The sequence below is a fragment of the Phocoena phocoena genome, chromosome 9 (assembly GCF_963924675.1).
Source record: "Phocoena phocoena chromosome 9, mPhoPho1.1, whole genome shotgun sequence".
Lineage (NCBI taxonomy): Eukaryota > Metazoa > Chordata > Mammalia > Artiodactyla > Phocoenidae > Phocoena > Phocoena phocoena.
Genome location: NC_089227.1, coordinates 19,156,659 through 19,181,799, shown reverse-complemented (window position 1 = coordinate 19,181,799; position 25,141 = coordinate 19,156,659).

The following is a 25,141-nucleotide window of genomic DNA, read 5'->3' as shown; positions in this document are numbered from 1 at the left end:
GGGTACCTGTGAGATTTGGGGTCCAGTACTTAGAGACCAGTCATCCCAGCTGCAGTTGTGTCCCCAGTCATGAACAGCTGCTGATGTGCAGACACAGCCTAGGCAGAGAGTGGAGTTTAACCTGCACCGTTTTGTCAGGTGAGTCAATCAGAGGAAAAGAAGATGTTGATGGTATTTTCTCTGCTATAGGTAATGCTACCACTGTTCCCTTTTGGCTACCACTTAAATACAATCTAGTAGGAGCCCCCTGACTTGCTCTTCTAATTTGGGTCAATTGCTTTCCTGGCCTGCTACAGAATTCTTCTCCTGGGATTTCTTTTTATTGTGCACCCGAATTAGTGCCACCATTTCTTGCATCCTACAACTCCTTTTGAATTACTTTTTATCTTATTTTGTCAGAAGAAAATTCTTTAGAAGGAATATTTTATATGTAAAATTTCTGAGGCTTTGTAGATCTAAAATTGTCTTTATGTTACTATCACTGTTAATTGATAATTTGACTGGGTTGTAGAATTCTAGCTTGAAAATTATTTTTCTCAGAATTTTGAAGGCATTGCTTCATGCCAGTTTGATTTTTATTCCTTTATATAATGACTTCTTTTTCTTCCATGGAAGTATTTAAGATCTTTTATCTATCCTTGAAGTTCTGAAGTTTCACAATGGTATGTTTATTTATGGGTCTTTTTTTCATTCATCCTTCTCAGAATTTCGTGAGTAAATTCACTCTTAATTTAAAATAATTTAGTTCAGATTAATACTAACTTAATTTCAATATTATATAAAACCTTTTCCCCAATATATACATATACCCCTTTTTTCCTCCCTCGGTCTATTATTATCATACAAATTACATCTTTACATGTGTGAGCCCATAAACATAGTTTTATAATTATAGTTTTATAATTATAGCTTTATAATTATAGTTCTATAGATGTCTTTTAAAACAGAAGAGAAGAATTAGGAAAAAGATAATTTCAATCCAAAGATTCATGTCCTTTTAGCTCTGAGAAATTTTCTTCTATTATTTCTTTGATAATATCTCTTTTTCTTCCTTTCATGAACCTCATACTTGTGGGATTTGCCATCTCTCTGTATATTTACTCTTTTATCCCAACTCTTCTATTATTTCATCAATAACGTCTTTACTTTCCAAGAGGGCCTTCATGTACTCTGATTGCTCCTTTTCTATAGTACTTTGTTCTAATTTATGGATCTATTATATTTTATTAATTTACATAGTAACACTTGCTCCTGCGACAAAACTCAATATGTTAAAAAACGCATGGTGGGGCTTCCCTAGTGGCGCAGTGGTTGAAGAGTCCGCCTGCCGATGCAGGGGACGCGGGTTCGCGCCCCGGTCCGGGAAAATCCCACATGCCGCGGAGCGGCTGGGCCCGTGAGCCGTGGCCGCTGAGCCTGGGGACGCGGGTTCGCGCCCCGGTCCGGGAAAATCCCACATGCCGCGGAGCGGCTGGGCCCGTGAGCCGTGGCCGCTGAGCCTGCGCGTCCGGAGCCTGTGCTCCGCAACGGGAGAGGCCGCAGCGGTGAGAGGCCCGCGTACCGCAAAAAAAAAAAAAAAAAAAAAACGCATGGTGACAAGATCTCTCTCATCCAGTTCCCAGCCCTAGAGACAACCTTGTTATTAATTTTTTATGAACCCTTGAGAGGTATTTCGTGACTTTAAAAAATACACGTACTCTTTAAAATACATTTTGAATCTCTTTGAAAATATAACTTCAGTTTTACTTTTCTTTTTCCATTCTCTTTCCTAAATTATCTCGCATTTATTGGGGATCAGATATCCTCTTTATCTTGAACTTTTGATTTCATGATTCTGGATTTCTTCATGTGATTCATTGTCCACCCACATGTAAACATGGACTAGATTCTTCTTTTTTAGGTAGCAGATACGGATTTTCTCCTGTTGCAAATGTTAGCATATTTTCTTGCTCATTTTCACCCCTGAGTAGAAAAGCTGCCTAGGAGCTCTCTTTATGTGTGTTAATGGTGGTAGAGAGGGAGTAGAAGTCATCAATACAACTAGGATAAGTGGTTGAGAGTTGGTCTGTATACTGATCAGGTGAATGAAGAGAGGCCAGGCAAGTCTGCTCTATGTATTTACATAGAATCCCAGTTAATGCCATATTTTCCAGCTCCCTTCTCACTCCCACATCTGCCCCTGCCAACTCCAAGTTTAGAGTCCCTCTGGGTTTTGCTTGGGAGCTCAGTTCTTCCCACACTATTGTCCTTCTTTGCGTTTCCACAGAACTGTTTAGGACCATAGTTCCCACCAATTTGTAGTTGTCATTAATATCTTCCACCAGATGAAATCTCTCATCTGCTAGTGGTTCCCTCTAGTACATTATCCTTGGAAAAGTTCTGGGCATTGGTAAGTAATGTAGTTCAATACACCAATCAAGCCTGTAATGGCATTTGTTTAGTAACATAAAAGTAGAGCCCATGGTGGGGATGGGTACTTCTCTACAGAAGGATATTTTTTAATGTAAGGAGATTGTCAGTCTGTTCTTGTGGGTTTAGAGACATGTTTTGGGGGAGCCCTAGAACAGAGGAGGGAGAAGAAATGCTATTTTTATTCATTTGTTCCTACATCTTCCTCCATTTGCCATCTGGAAGACTGGTGTTTTCCCGAGAGACATCCGGTAACCCTGTCTGTTCTGGGGTTTCTCCTTAAACAATAAGGAAAATGCACTGTAGTTATTATTTCTTCCTTATGAATACAGCATCTTGCAATGGCTGCAGCACTTTGGATATTATCATGGTTTCATCTCCTTGGGAATATTTCTCATTTCCTATTTTGAGGTGCATTGTTTTCTTCTTCTGATAGAAGGACCTCACTCATCTAGGCTTCTAGCAACACTATAAAATTAGAAGGAAAAAAAACTTCAGAAGTGGCAAAACAGATGATTAACAGCAATGCCGTGGCATTATTAAGTTAAGGATATCATGCTGTTTACCTATTCACACATGCTTATTGATTTAATGTTTTGCAAATTTAGACCTGTTCAGTCTCAGCTGACATGCAGGTGCATATTCCAACCAGACTGATATTTATGCCATAAGTGAGAAATAACTTGATAATTTATGAGTGGTGAAACCCAAAGTCGAACAGGTTTTCCCTCAGGAAAGGAAAAAACACATGTGGCCCATTTTAGACAACTCTTTTCTTCAGCTTTTTCACTTTAAGAAAGTCCACACTGTCTGGTGGGGTTGTCGGAGGGAGAATTATGCAATTCAGTCAGCCCACGTTTTATTTCACAAAGAGTCTCTGAGAGAAATGTGCCTGAGGGACGGATTTTTTTTTTTTTTTTTGCTTGCTTGCTTTTTCTCTGCGTCTGTGCAGAGGCTGGACCTACGCTAATGAGGACAGCCTGGGAGTTCAACGGCCACGTTTGGGATGTTCAGGGGTTGTCACTAAGTGACTGGCCCATGGAGATGATATACTGAGGGAATAATTAGTAAAATAGGTCCTGGGCAACATCTGATATGAGCATCTCCCTTTCTTATATGCCCCCTGTTTGACAAAATAGCTAGAGATATCTGTTTCTTTTTTTTTTCTTTTAAAATAGGGGTATGAATTTGGTTACAAAGGGGCAAAGGACGTTTTTCTATTAGAGAGAAGGGCACGTATCAATTTGGGGAGGAGAGGTTAGAGGAGAGTTGCTTGAAGGTCATCTTGGAAAGACACCCAAACACACTTGAACACAGGCATACATACACACTTGCACACGTACTCTTGCTCTCACATATGTGCTTAATGATGAGAAGGATGGGGAATTCTGAAGGTAAAAAAATGAGGCGCCAGCTCGTCAGTCCCCTTCTCCACAACCTGGCTCTTTGGAGAGGTCTGTGGCCGCTCAAGTGCACCTGAGCCATAAAATGGATCTAAGCTTGTGTCAAAAGTTGCTTACCCTCACAGCTGCATGGATCCTTCAGAGACCATGGGCTTCAAGGCAAGATATAAGCTGCTCTGGCTTTGTTCTGCCACCATCATGGAGACAGGACCAGAAGGCAGGAAGTTGATTCAAAGACTAAAGCTGGAAAAGTGGGGAAATAGAGGCATGCAATAGTCACTGGTCCACAGTAATTCTGGAAAGCGGGCAGGCACGTGTTAATTTCTTATGGAAGCCCAGTTCCGCTCCTTGGGAATGATTTTCTGTTGTTTTTGGTTCTTAGTTTAAGCTTATGGTGCTTCCATCAGAACAGTTCTCTTAAATATTCTGTGAGCTCTCCATGAATTCAGTCCTTTTAAGAAAGCCACAACCTCAAATCTCTTTAAGATAAGCTCTCTTCTACCTTAGAGTCCTTATGAAGCTGCTGTGTGACAATCCCTTAAGATTCTAAAAAGCCCCATTGCATAACAAGAGTCTGTAAGGCGTGCTTTAAGATCTTTAGAAAAATTTTTTTGCCTATTTGAAAGAGTCTCTGAGGTGCCATCTTACATCTTCTGAGGTTTTATAAAAGGATCCTAATGGCCCATCCTAGATTTGGTCTTTGCCTGGAAGCCGTTTCCTAATTGGAGAGTGGTATGCCATCTTAACAGATCGAGAAAAGACATCTTTTATGTTCAAATATAAAAAGGCCTGGCTTCTTTATATTTATTCCAATTTTCCTTGAAATTGAACAATTGCTGTATTAGTTTTTTTATTTCTGTGCAACAAATTATCACAAACTTAGTAGCTTAAAACAACACAGATTTATTATCTCAGAGCATATTTTAGCTGGGTCCTCCGCTCAGGGTCTCACATGGCTAAAATCAGGCAGCTGTTATCTAGAGAAAGATCTGCGGGCAAGCTCCTTGAGGTGATGGCAGAATCATTTCCTTGAACGGTGTAACTGAGGTCTCTATTTCTTCCTGCTTTCAGCTCCTAGAGGACACTGTCATGTCCTTACTCTGTGGCCCTTCCAGAGCCTTCTCACACTTCAAATCTCTTCACAGAAAGGGACCACTCCCTTTTAGGGGCTCACCTGGTTAGGTTAATCCCACTAGGATAATCTTCCGTTGATTAACTCAGAGTTAGCTGATTAGGAACTCTAATCACATCTCTGAAATTCCTTCTGCCATATAATATAACCTAATCACGGCTGCCACACCAGGAGGTGGAGATCATGGGGGTCTGTCTTAGAATTCTCCCTGCCACAGTCATTTTTGGTTCACCTCTCCTCTCCCATTTCACCATAGGAAGCTAAAAACCCAAGCAGAACCATCCATGCTCTTTGTGAAGCATGAAGAAGCTCTTCTCCAGCTTCTAGTTATGTTTACTCTTTCCTTTAGCTCTTACTGAAAGTTTCCTTGGAGGGTTTTAGACTTCCGCTAACACTTTTTTCAAGCTCCTTTAGGTTTTTACTAACATGCTCCTTGTATCCCCTCCAGCTACCATGAACCATGAGATGCCAAAGCTGATGATATGTTTTGGGGTTTTCCTATGGCAGCAGTACCAAAATCAACTACGAGTACCAAAATATGCATTATTTATCCACAGTTGTATAGCAAGCCACTCTAAAACTTAGCTTAAAGCAACAATCAATCTTTTTTTTTTTAAGCTCACAAATCTGCCGGGAGAATTCTAGACATAGGTCTGTGTTTATAAACCAATTAACACATAAGATGAGATGAGATTGCTCTGTTAGCTTAAAATTCTCTGGGCTAGGGGTTCTACTTTTTAGCCATTAAAAATTAGTTGTTTGGACCAAACTTCCCACTGAGAACTAGGAAAGCTGGAACACATACACACACATACACACCAAGGCAGTAAAAATGTGTGGGGAAACATCTTAGGGAGAGGGAGGAAGCCGAAAGAGGTGAGTCTGGCATTTGGTGCCACTATCCTTTCAAGAGACATGGCATTCTTACAAGCAGTAAATGAGAAGCTGAGCAGAACTTTAAGCAGACATAGGTCTAGGCGGCAAAAACTGAAGCTCAAGGCTTTCTATAGAGCAGGAATCTATTTATAGAGGTGAGTTGGGACCCCAAAGGGATATACACTGGAAGTACAGCCCTGCCAGATACTGACATCCAACTTCTAAACATTTCAATTTCTGGTTATAAGGTGATCTGGAGGCCCTAGCTCAAGACCAGATTCCAAAAGTAAAAGAAAATTCTCACTGAAGGAAGATAACATTATCTAGAACTTCATCTTCCTCTCCATTTTTTTTTTTTATACAGTGTCTCGCACCCAATCAAAAATATTTCGGCATTTGAGAAGATAGTACTTAACCAAAAGCCAAGATAATAAAACACATGGTAGATATTTATTATTTTGCCTGATGGAGTTATCAGACATGAACTTCAAAATAATATGTTCAAAGAACTAAAAGAACAAAACAGAGAATTTCAGCAGAGAAATAAAAAGAATGAAAGAGACACTTTAGCTGGTAAATCCTCATATTAATAGTAACTGGTATTAAGAACTTGATGATTAATACACTTGGCACAACTGTCATACATAGAAGAGTATGCCCAACAACTGCAGCACCACTTATCTAAATTGGACATATGCTAGTTCATCAGCTACTCTAACAAATTTCTGAAGATTAAAATTAGAGAGTATATTCTCTGACTACACTAGAAATAAGTTAGATATCCATAAATAACACTACCAATGAAGAAAACTAGAAAATTCCCATATGTTTGGAACTTCAACAATATACTTCTAAATAGTTCATGTTACCCAGAAGTAATCAAAATGGAAATTAGAAAATACTTGACCTGAATGATAATGAAAATTGAACATAGTAAGGTTTGTGTGATGAAATGAAAGCAGTGCTTCCAGTAAAATATATAAATGTCAACATACATATTAGACAAGCAAAGGGTCTTAAAATCAGTGATTTAAGTACTCATCTCAAGAAGTTGCAAAAATAAAATTAAATGAAACCTAAAGTAAGTAGAAGCAGGGAAATTATAAAAGCAGAAATTATTTTAAAAGAAAATAAATATAAAAGAAATTAACAAAGCCAAAACATTATTCTTTGGAAAGACTATGGACATTGACAATACCTTGGCATGACTAATCCATGAAAAAAGAGAGAAGGCAAAAATAACCAATAATAGAAATGAAAAAGGGATATTATTACTGGTCCTTCTGACAATAAAAGGATAATATGAGGATATTAGGATTATGATGAGAGATTTGCAATTTTAGGTAAAATGAAAAAATTCCAAGAACCCATTAAAACTGACACCAAAAGGTAGAAACTGTCCAACTGGTTCTAAAATCTATATGGAAATGGAGAGGGAGGAGGGGGAATTGGATGAAAGCAATCAAAATGTACAAACTCCCAGTTATAAGACAAATAAGTACTAGGGATGTGATGTACAACATAATAAATATAATTAACACTCCTGTATGTTATGTATGAAAGTTGTTCAGAGAGTAAATCCTACAAGTTCTCATCACAAGGAAAAAAAATTGTTTTCTTTTTCTTTTATATTGTATCTCTATGAGATGATGGATGTTCATTAAGTTTATTGTGGTAATCATTTCATGATGTATACTAGTCAAATCATTATGCTGTACACCTTAAACTCAAACAGTGCTGTATGTCAATTAAATCTCAAAACTGGAAGAAAGAAAAGGTAGAAATTGACCAACTGGTTCTAAAATCTATATGAAAACAGGGAGAGCTAATAATAGCTGAGATACTTTTGAAGAACTTTTTCTTCAGAGTTGGGAGGAGGCACACTATTGAATATCAAGACTTGTTCTAAAGCTGTTACAATTGAGATGGTGATACTGGCACAAGGATAGACTAGTAGAGAACTGGAAGAGAAAAAAAATCCAGCAAAAGACCCACCCACATATGACACTTGACTTATGTAAAAGGGGGCACAGCAGAGAAGAAGGGAGAAGATGGTCTTGCAGCAAATGGTGCTGGGGCAATCGGACACCCACATCAAAGAGAAAACTGAAAATAAAATGCAGAAAATAAAATTTGACTATTCCCATGATCACGACAGGAAAAACCTCTAAACAAAAACACAGGAGTATTTCTTCATGAAGTGAGATTGGTAAAGATTTCCTAAATGGAACACAAAAAGCACTAGCCATAGAAGAAAAGATAAATAAATCAGAATAAATTAAATTTAGGAACTCCTGTTCCTAAAGTAAAAGGAACCAATAGGAGAGTGAAAGGCAAACCTCTTCTACTTTGTGGGAGAGGATGTTTGAAAATCATATAACAGACAAGGGACTTGAATCCAGAATACGTAAAAATAATTTCTATAAATCTACAAGAAAAACATAGATAATCCTACAGAAAGAAAATCAGATGGCCAATAAGCATATGAAAAGGTGCTCAATTTTATTACTAAACAGAGAAATATGCAAATCAAAACCCCAATGAAATAACACTACGTACCCACCAGAATGGCTAAAATTACAAAGACAGACAATATCCAGTGTTGGTGAGACTATGGAGCAACTAGAACTCTCATGCCCTCTGGGGAGTGAAATTGGTGCAATCATTCTGGGAAAATGTACATTACATGTATACATATCTTATGACCCAACTAGTCCTCTCCTAGGCTTACACTGAAGAAAAATGCTTGCTTATATGAGCCAAAAGACACATATGAGAATATTCACAGCACCATTATCTGTAAGAGCTAAGAATGAAAGAACCATAAAAACCAAAGTCCTATGAGCCATCATATGATACATACCATGTATTTTAATCATATAATAACAAAGAACATGGAGCAATGACAATTAAGGTGCAACTGCCACACATCATGGATGAACTTCACAAACATAATGTCGGAGCAAAATGTCACCCTCCCCCCAAATATATATACATATATTCTGTGTGTGTATATACATATCTATTACACATGTATAAGTTGGTACCTAGCCAGAGATGTCAGGGAACCCTCTGCTAATCTCTGGAGATTTCTCTTTACAACTTCCTCCTCTATGATACTCTGCTCCACAAATCCCATGCCATTTTAGCCTGCCAGAACCCACAATGAAACCTTCAGGCTCTGTTAGTTAGGGTTCCCCCTGGAAACAGCTTCCAGGGAAGCTGGGGCAATTGAAGGGTTCACCTCATTTGTTTGTCTCCTTCCATGGATAAGAGTCTTGCAACGGCCTGTTATCTAATGTCTAAAAACCACAGTTTCATATATTTCCCCCAGTTTTCTAGTTATTTACAGCAGGACCACAGTAATAGAAGTGCAAATATTTGGATTCCACTCCTGGAAATTCTGATTCAAGGTGAGACCCTGGTATCTGCATTTTGAAAAAAGTATATAAAAGTGATTCTACAATGTAGTTCCCCAGCTGTCTATGATGAGAAGAAGGCCATTGTCACTAACTGACAGGCCTATGGTTCCTTATTTGAAATACTGACGGTCACATTTACACACACTAGTTGCATTTAAAAATTAGCATATATTATCATTTCAATTAGTAGGTATTTATATATGTATGTTATTTTAACTCTACTGGGCATTCTGACTCTATGAATTTGAATTCTGAAGTGAAAATATATTCACCATTTTAAAGTATAGAATCAAGCTTGGTTGGCGTGTATGTTTAATTTTTTTAAATCAGGTTGGATATCCCTTTACAAATGACATCTCTGTTCAAGGATTTTTAAAATGTATTGATCTTTTATCATACACCATGATCAAGCGGGGTTTATCTCATGAATGCAAGGATTCTTCAACATATGCAAATCAATCAATGTGATACACCATATTAATAAACTGAAGGATAAAAATCATATGATAATCTCAATACATGCAGAAAAAGCTTTCTATAAAATTCAACACTTATTTCTGATAAAAATTCTCCAGAAAGTAGGCATAGAGGGAACCTACCTCAACATAATAAAGGCCATATATGACAAACCCACAGCCAACTTCGTTCTCAATGGTGAAAAACTGAAAGCATTTCCTCTAAGATCAGGAACAAGAAAAGGTTGCCCACTCTCACCACTGTTATTCAACATAGTTTTGGAAGTTTTAGCCACAGCAATCAGAGAAGAAAAAGAAATAAAAGGAATCCAAATCAGAAAAGAAGAACTAAAGCTGTCACTGTTTGCAGATGACATGATACTATACATAGAGAATCCTAAAAATGCTACCAGAAAACTACTAGAGCTAATCAATGAATTTGGTAAAGTAGCAGGATAAAAAATTAATGCACAGAAATCTCTAGCATTCTTATACACTAATGATGAAAAATCTGAGAGAAATTAAGGAAACACTCCCATTTACCATTGCAACAGAAAGAATAAAATACCTAGCAATAAACCTACCTTAGGAGACAAAAGACCTGTATGAAAAGACAGTGATGAAAGAAATTAAAGATGATACAACCAGATGGAGAGATATACCATGTCCTTGGATTGGAAGAATCAACATTGTGAAAATGACTCTACTACCCAAAGCAATCTACAGATTCAGTGTCATCCCTATCAAGCTACCAATGGCATTTTTTTTCACAGAACTAGAACAAAAAATTTCACAATTTATATGGAAACACAAAAGACCCCAAATAGCCAGCGCAATCGTGAGAAAGAAAAGCGGAGCTGGAAGAATCAGGCTCCCTGACTTCAGACTATATTACAAAGCTCAAGTAATCAAGACGGTATGGTACTGGCACAAAAACAGAAATATAGATCAAAGGAACAGGATAGAAAGCCCAGAGATAAACCCACACACATATGGTCAGCTTATTTTTGATAAAGGAGGCAAGAATATACAGTGGAGAAAAGATAGCCTCTTCAATAAGTGGTCCTGGGAAAACTGGACAGCTACATGTAAAAGAATGAAATTAGAACACTCCTTAACACCATACACAAAAATAAACTAAAAATGGTTTAAAGACCTAAATGTATGGCCAGACACTATAAAACTCTTAGAGGAAAACATAGGCAGAACACTCTATGACATAAATCATAGCAAGATCCTTTTTGACCCACCTCCTAGAGAAATGGAAATAAAAACAAAAATGAACAAATGGAATCTAATGAAACTTAAAAGCTTTTGCACAGCAAAGGAAACCATAAGCAAGACGAAAAGACAACCCGCAGAACGGGAGAAAATATTTGCAAACGAAGCAACTGACAAAGGACTAATTTCAAAAGATATACAACCAGCTGATACAGCTCAATAGCAAAAAAAACAAGCAACACAATCTAAAAATGGGCAGAAGACCTAAACAGACATTCCTCCAAAGAAGATATACAGATCACCAACAAACACATGAAAGGATGCTCAACACCTGTAATCATTAGAGAAATGCAAATCAAAACTACAATAAGGTATCATCTCACATCGGTCAGAATGGCCATCGTCAAAAAATCTACAAACAGGGCTTCCCTGGTGGCGCAGTGGTTGAGAGTCCGCCTGCCGATGCAGGGGACGCAGGTTCGTGCCCCGGTCCGGGAAGATCCCGCATGCTGCGGAGCGGCTGGGCCCATGAGCCATGGCCGCTGAGCCTGCGCATCTGGAGCCTGTGCTCCACAACAGGAGAGGCCACAACAGTGAGAGGCCCACGTACCGCAAAAAAAAAAAAAATCTACAAACAATAAATGCTGGAAAGGGTGTGGAGAAAAGGGAATCCTCTTGCACTGTTGGTGGGAATGTAAATTGATACAGCCACCATGGAGTACAGTATGGAGGTTCCTTAAAAAACTAAAAACAGAACTATCATATATGACCCAGCAATCCCACAACTGGAAATATACCCTGAGAAAACCATAATTCAGAAAGAGTCATGTACCACAATGTTCATTGCAGCACTATTTACAATAGCCAGGACATGGAACCAACCTTAGTATCTATTGACAGATGAATGGATAAAGAAGATGTGGCACATATATACATTGGAATATTACTCAGCCATAAAAAGAAACAAAATTAAAAAAAAAAAAAAAAGAAACAAAATTGAGTTATTTGTAGTGCGGTGGATGGATCTAGACTCTGTCATACAGAGTGAAGTAAGTCAGAAAGAGAAAAACAAATACCATATGCTAACATATATATGGAATCTAAAAAAAAAAAATGGTTCTGATGAACCTAGGGGCAGGACAGGAATAAAGACCCAGACGTAGAGAATGGACTTGAGGACACAGGGAGGGGCAAGGGTAAGCTGGAGCAAAGTCAGAGAGTAGCATTGACATATATACACTACCAAATGTAAAATAGATAGCCAGTGGGAAGCAGATGCATAGCACAGGGAGATCAACTCGGTTCTTTGTGACCACCTAGAGGGGTGGGATAGAGAGGGTGGGAGGGAGACGCAAGAGGGTGGGGATATATGTATACATATAGCTGATTCACTTTGTTATACAGCAGAAACTAACACAACATTGTAAAGCAACTATACTTCAATAAAGATGTTAATAAATAAATAAATAAAATGTATTGATCTTTTTTTTTTTTTTGCGGTACGTGGGCTTCTCACTGTTGTGGCCTCTCCCGTTGCGGAGCACAGGTTCCGGACGCACAAGCTCAGCGGCCATGGCTCACAGGCCTAGGCGCTCCGCGGCATGTGGGATCCTCCCGGACCTGGGCACGAACCTGTGTACCCTACGTCGGCAGGCTGACTCTCAACCACTGCGCCACCAGGGAAGCCCTGTATTGGTCTTTTAAGAAAATCGCTGAGCTCACTTACATATGGATTCTGTAATGTGTAGCCGTTTTTAGATTATGCAAACACACACACCATAACTTGCATACACTTATGTTTTTAAATATTACAATAGCTAATATTTATTGAGCACTTATGTGCCAGGTACTGAACTAAATCCCTTATATTGATTATATCCTTTGAATTTCAAAACCACCATAAAACGTAGGTCTTGTCATGATCTCCTTTTATGAGGTTGCTATCTTGCCCAATGTTAGGCAATGAAAAGGTGCACAACCACAAGTCAGCTCAAGTGTTTGAGATTTCAAACTGTGCTTGTAAATACTGTGCTACAAAATCCATGTAGAATCAGAAAAATTCCCCCAATATTTTGAATTAAAGTGAAACGGTGAAGGAATTTTGAGCAAACTTTCTTTTCTCAGATTAATAAGATTTTTAAGTTTACCTCTTTTATGGAAAGGAGTAAAAAATTGGCAAATGGGAATTTTTCTAATGATAACCCTTTTCCTTCAAGTAAGCAATGACCTCTCAAGTCAATATTTACTATTATTGATTGAAATCTAAACATACAGTTAAGTTCAACTGAAAAAGGAAGTTTTGCCATATCAAAGAACTTTGATACAGATAAAGAAGAAAATGATTAATCCTGGGGGAATCAGAACTTTGATCCCATGTTTACCTGCAGGTGAACGGCAGCAGACACTTTATCAAAGAAGAGTCATTAAAAGGAATCAGCAATTTCAGGAATCTCTTGAATCAATGCATAGCTCTCCCCTTGTTTATAAAAGCCCATTTGTCCCGTGCAGACTGGCTGCGTTCTGTGCAGACATCCCACAGTACCACACATTCTCTGTTCGATAAAGCCATAAAGGCTGAACTCAAAATAGTTCAGCCATCAGGTAAGGTATTGTCCCATCTCCAAAACAAAGCCTCTTTTAACTTTCACTAAAAACAATAAGGCAGTCTGTGCATATGTGCATCAGAGACTGCCATAAAAGGAAAGGGCAGGGGATAATTTTCTATTATTTCTGTGTCTGTTCTTTGTGGGTTTTTTTAAGATACACCACCTTCCTCTCCTTTGCCCTTCCACACCCTAAAACATTTGCCTGTTTCATAAAACTCAGTTTAAAGAAACTTAGGTTAATTGACTCCACATGAATAGAAATGGTATGCAGGTTTCTATAATGAACGTTTAGGATTGTTCATCTTCTTCACCTCTTACAGCAACTGCAAAGTGAGAGACACACCGGCCTGGAAGTCTAAGGAGCACCTGTTTCATTTACTCGTGATATGACTTGAGCTGCTGCAAAAATTGCTTTTGCAAAAAAGATGAAAAATGATAAACAAGCTCCTCTTCCCAGAGCCATAGTAGCTTATCCATAACTATCACTTCATAAACAGTTTCAATCCAAGTCTCATCTTTTGGTGTCTCAGAGGAAAGCCTTGGAAACATAGTAGGAAAATGCATGCTTTGGCTCAAACTACTTGGACTGGAATCCCAACACAACCACCTACTAGCTGTGTAATCTTGAGCAAGTCACTTACCCATCCTGCGCCTTACTTTCTTATTGGGGAGTTGGGAACAATAACAGTACCTGTCTCATGAGTAGGCATTTTTTTGGGAAAAATTCAGCCATTGTTTGACTGTTCTCATGGTTATTGTGGTGATGAATTCTCTCAATACGTATCAATTTATTTGAAATAGGATAGACACTATCTGATAGTTAAGAAATCTCTAGATCAACCATATTTGCAATATACCCTAGCTAATTTCATCCAGCCTCAAGACTCTTTACAAATCCCTCCTATATACAGACTCTTCCATAAGCAGGTCCTTGTCCAAAAGGACCTCATGCATATTCCTCCAAATTCCAAAATTACTGTAGTTGTTGCCTGGCTCGCTGTTGTGGTTTATCACCTACTGTTTTGTATTCTCAATTATACTTTTTTATTTATGAGTTGTCTTCCTAACAAGACTGTGAGCTACTGTTTTGTATTCTCAATTATACTTCTTTTTATTTATGAGTTGTCTTCCTAACAAGACTGTGAGCTACTCAAAGGTAGAAACTTTAGTAGTTCTCTGATTCCTCTCTTATGCTTAGCAGCAGCACCTTCTCATCGTAATATCTCCTCTTATCTCTTCAGCTAAGGCAATCCCCCCGAAGGGCTGACAGCACACTCAGCAGCTGGGGTAACAAACCTTCATTTCTGATGGGGGCCTGGGTGGTACATCAGAACATTCACTATAATATTCAGGACAGTGTTAGTATAATAAACATAGAAGGTAGGGCCAGACCTTCCTGCACTTGGGCAGAGATTTTCTATCTGTCCTCTGTGAGCGTGTTGGGTGCAGATTTTCCTAGGGAGATGGATTGGGTGACCTCTGAAGGTTGACCTTATTTATTATCAGCCTACGTATGAATCAATAGCAGTTGAGAGGCTTCCTTGGGCAAATAATTATTGCCCTAATGAATCAAAATGTCAATGCTAACAAAACATAAGTATCTGTTTGAGCACCCCTGTTCAATTACAGGTCCAAGGAATCCACCAATGATTCCCTTCCCCAAATCACACTCAAGAGAAGCTGAAGAAGAGCTCAGAGCTGGCTCTAAACCTCTAAAAAACAAAACAAAACAAAATAAAAACTATAAGAAACTTTTGAGAAATAGAAGGTGGTTAGGTCTAGGGTGGGGTAGATGATGAGGCATGCTCTAAAGTCCCAAATGGGGATAGGCTGGCAGGGAATTTTCTAGTTGTGTCTTTTCTCTTCCCAACATTCCCTGAGCAGAGATCATTGCCTTCTCTGCCATAACCCCAGAGCCCTTAAGATAATATCTTAGAAGCTTTGGAAGCTGCAGAGATAAAGAATATCAGGTCTCAGGGCAGATGAGCTGGCAAGCACCTGAGCAACCTGCTCTTCCTCAAAGCACCCTCAACAGCTTTAGCAATGGCAACACTGGGTAAAAGAAGTTCCTGGGAAGAGGGACTGAACTCCCAGGGTAGAAAGGATGATGCAAGGGTGACTTAATCCTGGATTTCAGCACGAGGGTCTCTTCACCACGGGTCATTTCCCCAAAATCATTTGGGATAGAACTCACCATCTTCTAACTTGAGGAAATGCTAGCCAGGGTCTAATAAGCTTTTGCCCTTCTCTCCAGGTAGACACCACTAGCTGAATATATAAGCCAGGGTTCCAGCGGAAAATGGTGGCATATTCAACCTGATAATTTGAGAGAACTTTAATATTAAACTATTTATAGTTATGTAGGCAGCGTATAGTGCTAGCACCAGACCTGAAAGGAGTTAAGAGGTATTAGAATCACAAGGAGAAAGTTGGGATTCTGATCTTCAGTCAAGGACACAGAAACACCATAGGGAGCAAAGTGAGAGAATAAATACACTTGACCTCACATTCTCCCCTCCCACCATTCTCCTGATGGTTCTTCCCAGTGGCTGAACCCAATAGGAAGCCAGAGGGCAAGGGAACCTGTTGATGTTGTCTGTGTAGGTCAGCCTTAAGGGATACTGAGCAGGGTGGGAAAAGATGGTGAGTGGATCTGGAGGGATGAATGGAAGACCTCCAGAACACAAAATTAGCTGATGATCCCAAGGAACAAATAATGAGATATCTTACAAGGACAAACACTATACAATGAAAACAAATACTGAAAAACTTGCACCAAAAAAGCAGAATTAATGTAACAAAGATTTTAAATGAATAAAATTCAGAGATATGGGTTTCCCTGGTGGTGCAGTGGTTGAGAGTCCGCCTGCCGATGCAGGGGGACGTGGGTTTGTGCCCCGGTCTGGGAAGATCCCACATGCCGCGGAGCGGCTGTGCCTGTGAGCCATGGCCGCTGAGCCTGCGCGTCCGGAGAGCAACGGGAGAGGCCACAACAGTGAGAGGCCCACATACCGCAAAAAAAAAAAAAAAAAATTCAGAGATATAAGGAGAAATATTAGAAACATGAAGCAGAGGAAAGCAGTTATGAAAAATAGGTAATTGAACATATTGTGATGGAGAATAATACAATAAATGGGTTTAACAGCAGAATGATTATAGTCAAAGAACAAATTAGTGAGATGGAAGACCTTCCCACAATTTTGGGTGTCCAACCCTTCCTTGGGTCCCTTGAGTCAAAGTAAGTTGCCTCTCTTCCTAAGCTAATTCTGTCACTGGCTACCACACTAACATACTTTAACACTGCAAAGCTTATTGTGACTAACAAATGAACGTAGATTATGAAAAAGAAAATAGTACTAAGAGCTAACATTTATGGAGGGCTTACTCTGTAAGTACAGCACCGTTTTAAGTGCTGTAAGTGTCTTAACACAGCCCTCAACAATCTTAGGAGGTAGGCTTATTCCCTTATTCCCATTTTACATATGAAAAAACTGAGACACAGAAAGGCTAAGAAACTTATCCAAGGTCACACAGCTAGTAATTGGCAACGTCAATATTCTTAACCATTGTGACATGTTGCCTTATATAGAGTAAAACACTATAGGTATGTAGAGCATTATTATCATTTGGAAGAAATTAACATAAGAATTAGTGTCCATGTTACTGTTATTAAATAACTATTCTGAGATATGGGTTTTTTTTTTTTAAATCAGTATCTCATATAGAACCTTTCAAAAACTATTCATGACATGTGGTACTTCTAACCTATGATTTCAGTTCTCTGACTTTAAATACTTCTATTACCTGAATCCAAATTAACTTTTACAGTGGCCCCAGTTTTTAGGGATGATTGCTATCAGTATTTTGGCTTATACAGCTACAGAGCCACATACAGTGTCTGTCTCTCTGTTATGCTCCCGAAGTAAGAAATGTTCATATTCTGATGTTTTATTATCAGGAAAGTCAGTAAATGATCTACACAGAGTTCACATGATATTGATAGAATATGATCGCATCATCTGAAATACATTGAGTCTCACTATTGAAGCTGTAAATCAAAGGGACAACACTTGTGCTGCCTGGTTCTCCTTGCAAGAGTATCTCTAAATTCATGTTAAACATATAAATGACTTTCTCAAGATTAGCAAATCAGATTCTGGTGAATCCCAATGCTTATCGAATTTATTCCCAGCAGAGGTTGGAAAGTTGCAAATTAAGTTTTCCACCCCTTCCTCTTAGCCCTCCCTGCAGAAGAATGAAGGGCGAGTCAACTTTTTGTTAAAGGAAGTACTCAAGGGAGAGAGGCTTTTTCCTTCAGGCTATTCACTCCCTGGTGTCTGGTTTCCTACAGAGTGCTAAATATTGGTGGAAATCTGTTAGATGGAGTTTGTGCATTGGGCATCCTTGTACAAGGAACAGGAAATGAAATTACCACGTCATTTCACATAAACATCAAGTTGTCACCAAGAAGGCAACAACCTGTGCCAACATTAGATGTGAACTAGTGACCCCTAAGGAGCATGATGGCTTTCGATTTAAGAAAGGTTATGAGATGGGTGAGGAAACCAAGATGGCCAGAAAATACTTGTTTCTCTTGCAGTATAATATCTGAAATTTCATGGTTGGAGTTTCACTCCTTAGTTTCACATTTTGAAAGGTTATTGAATTGCAATTAATCTAAGGAGAGGAGACATTTAAAATATTTTCAATTCTTTATTATCTTATTGGGAATGAGTGGCAGATTCTATGCTGTATGTTTTAGAAATGGAAATAAAGAATAAGAATGTACCTCTGGAAGGAGCGATGAGGGACAGGAGCTTAGAACACACCCAGTGTTGTCCAACTCCTGTCTTGCACTGCCATGTCTGACTGGTCAGTGTCTCACTGGGTCACTCAGTCACTGAACCAAAGGGGAATCGGAGGGGCCTGGCCACCCCACAGGAGTAATTGGGAAGAATTCTTCCATAAAGAGGAAATCACGGTAGGCCTCAAGTCAAGTGAAGAGGGAAAGGGAGCCCCTGATGACATTGTGTTTTACTTGGTAACAACCAGTTAGATCATAAGCCAACACGTTTGAGCAGCCATAATGAAGTAACTGCTCTGGGCAAAGTTCTACTTGAAGGTGGTGAAGGAAGAAGAATGGAATTAAATAGAAATAGAAGGACTGGTTGCCCTCGTTCTTTGAAAATCCAGTAAGAAAAATCATATAGACACACAAAACAAGGAACAGCAATTCAAAGCAACATGTCTGTTACTTCAAATTGATAGAACAAAGGCAAAGAGTATGTAAGTGAAAGTTGGATCTGAGCAAGACTGATCAGAGAGCACTTCCTGCAGAAAAGCTCCGAGCCTCACCAAAAGGCAACATCAGACATGAGGCATCAGGGAAGAGGTCATTCCCAGGTGTTTTTATTTCTTAATAACTGCCCAATATGTACAAATGAGAGTAGACATTGGTTACACGGGCCTCTGGGTTTCAATTACACTGTTCGAATAGAGGCAGTTCTTCAATGAAACAAGCCCCCCACTGTCACTAAAACTACTAATGTAACTATGGATTGCAGCTATACAAGGTTTTCCTAAGTCTACCTACCTCTGTAACCTCATAATACCTCATATGTATCCCTTCCATTGTACTTGCAATATTATAATAATCTGTTTATGGCTGTTTCTCTTAAGAGTTTGAAAGTTCCTCAAGTGCTAGGATCATGTCTTCTTCATCCTAGTAACCCCAGTACCTGACATATAGAGTATGGTACATAGTTGGCACTCGATAATACTTATTTATTCAATCAGTATTAACCCAGCACTTGCCTTATGTCAGGTGGCATAGAGAGGTGAACAAGATCAATGGCATTCTAGCTCTGATGGCACATATATGCAAAGCCTGACAGTGAGAGGGTAAATGGATGAAGGAGTAAAGGTTTCCATATTCAGGTGCTGTAGATGTTGCTCTGTAAGGCCTTTCTTACTTCTTGAAAGAGATAGAACTCTTTGGTTGAAAACTTGTCTCTGTCTTACCAATAAGTGTGTCCACAGAGGTCCAGGCAACCGTCTAGAGCAGAAAGCTTTGTTGTTGGAAGGTCAGAAGAAGGCTGTCATGGGTAGATGGCCTGGCAGGGTGAGAGGGTGCAGGATAACAAGGCCCCCAGGTCCTGAGCACCAAGAGGGCTGCTTTATCAGTCTTTTTTTTTTAATAACTTTTTAAAAATTAATTAATTTATTTTTGGCTGCGTTGGGTCTTTGTTGCTGTGTGTGGGCTTTCTCTAATTGCGGACAGCGGGGGCTACTCTTCGTTGCAGTGCATGGGCTTCTCATTGCAGTGGCTTCTCTTGTTGCGGAGCACGGGCTCTAGGCACTTGGGCTTCAATAGTTGTGGTGCTTGGGGCCAGTAGTTGTGGCTTGCGTGCTCTAGAGCACAGGCTCAGTAGTTGTGGCGCACGGGCTTAGTTGCTCTGCGGCATGTGGGATCTTCCCGGACCAGGGCTCAAACCCGTGTTCCCTGGCATTGGCAGGCGGATTCTTAACCACTGCACCACCAGGGAAGTCCCTGCTTTATCAGTCTTAAGTGGGATTTGTCTATACAATATTTTGCCTACGCTGTCTCTACTTTTCCTAGTTCCAGGTTCAGTCAGCTCATCAATCCTAGTTACAAAATGTCTACTACTCATTTATGTGCTGTTTCTCTCAAGAATCTCATGCTGTGAATTTCTAGCTAAGTCTAACGTTTCTGTTTTTACTCTCTGAAGACTGTCCTAATAAAATTTTTTCCCTGCAGCTTGGAAAATAAAGTTTGCCATCAAAATAATTGTTGCTTGCTATTATCATCTAATCCTGAGCAGCCCTGAAACTTTTCTAAAAAGAATTTTAATAGGAAAGTAAAGCATGTCTTAAATTTATAAAATAAAATAATGACGGTTAACAATTGACTTATCATAAAATAATGGATTTTGCATTTGTCATAACTGAGTGGTGACAGACATTCCAATCTCTAAAGATGCAGAGTTTTAAAACAGAAATCACTAAATTCTGTATAGCATTTTATAAATTATCTCTTGCTTCTAAAAACCAACCCACAAAGTATTTACTACGTGACAAATGATACAACTTTAAGGAACTCTTTTTTCTCCTTTTCCCAACTTTATTTCACGAAAAATTTCAAGTAAAGTTGAAAAAGAGTAGAGTATATATTCAGATGCCCCCCACTTAGACTGAACCATTGTTTTGCTAACTTTGCTTTATTTATACATATATAAAAATATTTCTCTCTTGTTGAACCATATGAAAATAAGTTGCAAACATCATAAATTTTATCCTTAAATATTTCAGAATTTGTCAATTTAAAATAATGATATTCTTCTTTTATAGCCATATCATTTTCACCCTAAGAAAATTAGAAATTCTTCCCTAATATTGTCTAATATTTAGACCATGTCTAAATTTCCTCAGTTGTCCCATAAAAAGTATTTTTTGTTTTTTTATTAAGATATAATTCACATACCATAAAATTAACCATTTCAAAGTGTACTTTTTAGTGGTATTATTATATACCATTACCACTATCCAATTCTAGAATATTTTCATCCCCTCAGGGAAATCCCTTACCCATTAGCAGTCACTCTTCTTTCTCTCCTCCCTCCAGCCATGCCAGCTATTCATCTTTCTGTTTCTATGGATTTGCCTATTCTGGACATTTCATACGAGTAGAACCATACAATATGTGGCCTATATGTCTGGCTTCTTTCACTTAGCACAATGATTTTAAGGTTCATCCATGTTGTAGAATGTATCAGCACTCCATTTCTTTTCATAGCTTAATAATTCATAGCTGAAAAATAAAACTCCATTGTGAGGATGTACATCTTGTTTATTCATTCGTCAGTTGACTGGACATTTGGTTCTACTTTTCGGCTTTTATGAATAATGTTGCTATGAACATTAATGTACAAATTTTTTCTGTGGACATATGCTTTCAGTTCCTTTGAGTCTATATCTAGGAATGTAATTGTTGGGACATATGGTAACTCTAAATTTAATATTTTCAGAAACTTCCAAACAGTTTCCAAAGCAGCTGAACCATTTCACATACCCACTTGTAATACATGAGGGTTCCAGTTTCTCCACATCTTCATCAACACTTATGACTGTCCATCTTTTTTATCATAGCCATCCTAACATGTGTGAAATGGTATCTCATTGTGGTTTTGATGTACATTTACCTAATAACAATGATGCTGAGAACCTTTTCACGTAATTATTGACCACTTAAATAGATTCTAGGAACACTATCTATTCAAATTCTTTGCTCATTTTAAAATTAGGTTGTCTTTTGTTGTTGAGTTATAAATGTTTATTCTGGATATCAAACTTTTATCAGATATATGATCGGCAAATATTTTCTCCCATTCTGTGGTTGAACTTTCACTTTCTTGATGCTATCCTTTCAAGCACAAAAGTTCTCATCCTTGATGATGTTCAATCTATTTTGTCTTTTGTTACTTGTTTTTTGGTGCCATTTCTAAGAAACAATTGCCTAATCCAAGGTCACAAAGATTTACCTCTAAGTTTTCTTCTAAGAGTTTCATAGTTTTTGCTCTTACATTTAGGTCTATGATTAATTTTGAATTAAAATTTGTATATGGTGTGAAGTAGGGATATGACTTCATTTTTTTGTACATGGATATCCAGATGTCCTAGCATTATTTGTTGAAAAGACTATTCTTCCCCATTGAATTCTCTTTCACCCTTGTCAAAAATTAGGTGACCATAAATGTATGGGTTGTTTTTGGACTCTCAATTCTGTTCCATTGCTCTATATGTCTAAACATATGCTAATTTTATGCTAGTCTTGACTATTGTAGCTTTGTAGTAAGTTTTGAAATTGTTGCGTGTGTCCTCCAACTTTGCTCTTCTTTCTCAAGATTGTTTTGGCTATTCTGGGTTCCCTGCATTTCCATATGAATTTTAATATCAGCTTGTCAATTTCTGCAAAAAAGACAGCTATGGTTTTGATACAGATTGTGTTTAGTATTTTTAAAACTTACAAAGAAAGTGATAGCCAATACGCTTTTCTAAGCAAAGAGGCTTTTTAAGGACAATCACTTTTGACTATTTTAATTGTTTCAAAGAACTAAATGCAGGGTATTTATTCTCATTTTTAAATAACTTCATTCATTTTGAAAAAAAATTACATTAAATACATGCAAAACTGAATTTCAAAGGGTGTTCATGAATAAAGATGTGTGCTGCCGAGTAATCTACAGCACTCTTACCAAGAACTAGTGCTCTTTAATCAGCAACTCTTTTTAAAAAAAAGATAATTTTGCAAGGGATTTTTTTTCTTTTGAAGAAATCTGATTGCTAATTATTAAAGAGAGTACTACATAACTCCAAACAACTAAGTGAGGAACAGATTGAAAGATGAATTTTCAGAGAATGAAAATTCAAAAAGCAACCACCACATTTCAATCTGTTGGTATAAGCTCTTAAAATGCTACTTCATAGAAGACTGATTGCCTAGGAGTTCAGTTAGCAATACTGTCAAAGAAGAAGATTTAAAAATGCTTCCCCTTACGAGTTTGGTGCCAAACTCGTGCAATTGATTTTTTCACTGCTCTTTATCTTCCTCAATGCCTCCTCATCACTTACCCCACCTTCTCTTCACTGAGTGCTTCCTTTTGGGGGGAATTTCAGGTATTGATTTTTTTTTTTTTTTTATTTTTGCAGTACGCGGGCCTCTCACTGCTGTGGCCTCTCCCGTTGTGGAGCACAGGCTCCGGATGCGCAGGCTCAGCGGCCATGGCTCACGGGCCCAGCCGCTCCGCGGCATGTGGGATCTCCCCAGACCGAGGCACAAACCCGTGTCCCCTGCATCGGCAGGCGGACTGTCAACCACTGCGCCACCAGGGAAGCCCAGGTATTGATTTTTAAAAGTATGTTAAAATAAAATTAAAATACATTATTGCTTAAATAATTTATTTTCTTACATCCAGGTCACTGATGACCCATTCTACACCAAGCTCTTGAGTTACATCCTGGAAAAGTAGCAAGGACCTGGCTGGGGAGTGTATGGATCAATTCAGGTGGGTTTGCACATGAATATCAAGGTAGGATGCTATTCACCCTCCACTGACTATACAACAAGACAGACTTAGGTGTAAAATTTCCTAATAATAAAAATGTTTTGGTACTTCTAAGACAAATTCATCTTCAATAGGACTTAAGCTTGATTAGACAAATTAATTTTTTTTCTATGTCAAATACTATGTAATAGAAGAAATAATACTCAAATATATATGTCATAACTGTGAATTTTGCCAGCTGCAAAATTTCATATCAGATAGCTTCTTCATGGATTATATGAGGCAAATTTTAATGTCAAAGTGGCAATTTTCAATCACTCAGTTTGCTTCTGAGTTACCTACCTTCTGTCAGAAAGTCTGTTCAGAGAAGGAAATTCATCTTAATACAACTAAACAGGAAATGTACATAGTGAGGTAAATCTAATAAGAAAACTCAAGTAGCATATTCCAAAGCAAATACAAGTGATATTTTTCTTACCTAGTATTTCTTTTTTCCTGCGGTACGCGGGCCTCTCACTGTTGCGGCCTATCCCGTTGCGGAGCACGGGCTCCGAACGCGCAGGCTCAGCGGCCATGGCTCACGGGCCCAGCCGCTCTGCGGCATGTGGGATCTTCCCGGACCAGAGCACGAACCCGTGTCCCCTGCATCGGCAGGCGGACTCTCAACCACTATGCCACCAGGGAAGCCCCTTACCTAGTATTTTTAATTCTCTGATCCACTAGCCTCCATGTATTATCCTAAATTACCAAAAGTTGAACATATGTAGATTTAATGTGTTTGGGCTTCAAAAGGTGATGTGTTAAGTCAAATACGCACTCACACAAAGATACATTCACCCTCACTAGTTTTACTGAAAGGTTTAACCTGCCAGTTGGTTGCAGTTTCTGAGAATGTCTTTGCTTAGTGTGGTTTGAAACAACTCAAGCCTGGGCTCTCCTTGCTTCAAAATCCTTGTAGAAAATTACTGCAATAAAGTATAATTTTCCAAAGAATTGGGATTATAATGCTTCCATATTTTTAACTTGTAATTTGGTACTATTAAAGAATGTACTCTATGAAAGTAGCTTTGAAATTATTTTTTTACTCTGACACATATAAAAAAATACATTTTACATTGCAAATCAGTACACACAGGAGTATGTGTATGTGTGTACATGTGTGTGCGTGCAACAGAAGTTTTATGAAACAATACTTGCCCTTACTACATGCAATGCATTCTGATATTTTCTGTTCTATTTCTTTAATTTTGTAAAATTGCTGAGTAATCCACCCAACTGATTTCACAATTCAGTAAGGGACCCCAACCTTCAGTTTGATAAACACTGTTTAGAGAAAGACAGTCTTATCACATCAAAGTAATCCAAGAATCGAACCTCAGTTTGTTACCTGATAATCCCAGCTTTGACTCAGCTGCTACCCCACTCTGAGTAACAGAGATGGCTTCTATTCTTCCCTGTTTTCTTTCTTCTGTAATAGTCTCAGATGCCACATACTGCAGGCAAATACAAACATGCCAAGAGATAAGACTAAGCAA